Genomic DNA, 2,846 nt, shown 5'->3' with positions numbered 1-2,846 from the left:
TAGGCAAGAAGAAGGAATAAAAGGAATACAAATAGGTAAAGAAATTGTCAAAATATCCCTATTTGCAGACGACATGATCCTATACCTTAAAGACCCAAAAAACTCTACTCAGAAGCTTCTAGACATCATCAATAGCTATAGCAAAGTAGCAGGATATAAAATCAACATAGAAAAATCATTAGCATTTCTATACACTAACAATGAGCAAACGGAAAAAGAATGTATGAAAACAATTCCATTTACAATAGCCTCAAAAAAAATCAAATACCTAGGTGTAAACCTAACAAAAGATGTGAAAGACCTCTACAAGGAAAACTATACACTTCTGAAGAAAGAGATTGAGGAAGACTACAGAAAGTGGAGAGATTTCCCATGCTCATGGATTGGTAGAATCAACATAGTAAAAATGTCTATACTCCCCAAAGTAATCTACATGTTTAATGCAATTCCCATCAAAATTCCAATGACATTCATTAAAGAGATTGAAAAATCTACTGTGAAATTTATATGGAAACACAAGAGGCCACGAATAGCCAAGGCAATACTCAGTCAAAAGAACAATGCAGAAGGTATCACAATACCTGACTTCAAACTATATTACAAAGCAATAATAATAAAAACAGCATGGTACTGGCACAAAAGCAGACATAAGACGAGTGGAACAGAATAGAGGATCCAGATATGAAGCCACACAACTATGAGCAACTTATCTTTGATAAAGGAGCTAAAAATATACGATGGAGAAATAGCAGCCTCTTCAACAAAAACTGCTGGGAAAACTGGTTAGCAGTCTGCAAAAAACTGAAACTAGATCCATGTATATCACCCTATACCAAGATTAACTCAAAATGGATCAAGGATCTTAATATCAGACCCCAAACTCTTAAGTTGATACAAGAAAGAGTAGGAAATACTCTGGAGTTAGTAGGTATAGGTAAGAACTTTCTCAATGAAACCCCAGCAGCACAGCAACTAAGAGATAGCATAGATAAATGGGACCTCATAAAACTAAAAAGCTTCTGTTCATCAAAAGAAATGGTCTCTAAACTGAAGAGAACACCCACAGAGTGGGAGAAAATATTTGCCAATTATACATCAGACAAAGGACTGATAACCAGAATATACAGGGAACTTAAAAAACTAAATTCTCCCAAAACTAATGAACCAATAAAGAAATGGGCACGTGAACTAAACAGAACTTTCTCAAAAGAAGAAATTCAAATGGCCAGAAAACACATGAAAAAATGCTCACCATCTCTAGCAATAAAGGAAATGCAAATTAAAACCACACTAAGATTCCACCTCACCCCTGTTAGGATAGCCATCATCAGCAACACCACCAACAACAGGTGTTGGCGAGGATGCGGGGAAAAAGGAACCCTCTTACACTGTTGGTGGGAATGTAGACTAGTACAACCACTCTGCAAAAAAATTTGGAGGCTACTTAAAAAGCTGGACATCGATCTACCATTTGATCCAGCAATACCACTCTTGGGGATATACCCAAAAGACTGTTACTCCAGAGGCACCTGCACATCCATGTTTATTGCGGCACTATTCACAATAGCCAAGTTATGGAAACAGCCAAGATGCCCCAGCACTGACGAATGGATTAAGAAAATGTGGTATCTATACACAATGGAATTTTATGCAGCCATGAAGAAGAACGAAATGTTATCATTCGCTGGTAAATGGATGGAATTGGAGAACATCATTCTGAGTGAGGTTAGCCTGGCTCAAAAGACCAAAAATCGTATGTTCTCCCTCATATGTGGACATTAGATCAAGGGCAAACACAAAAAGGGGATTGGACTATGAGCACATGATAAAAGCGAGAGCACACAAGGGAGGGGTGAGGATAGGTAAGACACCTAAAAAACTAGCTAGCATTTGTTGCCCTTAATGCAGAGAAACTAAAGCAAATACCTTAAAGCAACTGAGGCCAATAGGAAAAGGGGACCAGGAACTAGAGAAAAGGTTAGATCAAAAAGAATTAACCTAGAAGGTAACACCCACGCACAGGAAATCAATGTGAGTCAATGCCCTGTATAGCTATCCTTATCTCAACCAGCAAAACCCCTTGTTCCTTCCTATTATTACTTATACTCTCTCTACAACAAAATTAGAGATAAGGGCAAAATAGTTTCTGCGGGGTATTGAGGGGGGGAGCGGGGGAGCGGGAGGGGGTGGAGTGGGTGGTAAGGGAGGGGGTGGGGGCAGGGGGGAGAAATGAACCAAGCCTTGTATGCACATATGAATAATAAAAGAAAAATGAAAAAAAAAAAAAAAGAATTTTAAATTTATTGTAGGGGCTGGAGCAACTAATTAGTAGCCCTTATTGTTTTTAGGAATAGGCAGAAGGCCTCATCATCCCTCAGGCTTGAGGGGATATTGTTTTGGGTGTGGAAACTGTGAGGGATTTTGAGTTTTATTTGAATAGGGAAGGCCGTCCTGGCTCACCCTACACTCATCTCATCAGTCCACACTGTGGAATCTCTTTGTTCCTGAAGGAGGGGGCAGCAGAGATAGCTGCCTGGGGGGGAGGAGAATTTGAGCTTTTAATTGAGATAGTAAATCCCGTCCCAGCAGGGACACTGGAGTTTCAAGTACCATGAGGAAACAGTGACAGAAGAGGAGGTCTCCCCAAGAGCAGGCCAGAGGCCAGGTAAACTAGCGCTCTAGGGGCTGGCCAGATTTGCCCCAAATGATAACTTTTGTCATTGGACCGGGGACCAGGAGAAAAAGGTAAAACAGAGAAACGGGTTCCACTGTCTAGGAGGAAAATGGCCTTTTGTTCTTCTGCCATTATGGCCCCTCAACATTGATGCCAAGAAGTAGAGTGTGGC

The sequence above is a fragment of the Castor canadensis genome, chromosome 14 (assembly GCF_047511655.1).
Source record: "Castor canadensis chromosome 14, mCasCan1.hap1v2, whole genome shotgun sequence".
Lineage (NCBI taxonomy): Eukaryota > Metazoa > Chordata > Mammalia > Rodentia > Castoridae > Castor > Castor canadensis.
This window is presented reverse-complemented; position numbering follows the sequence as displayed.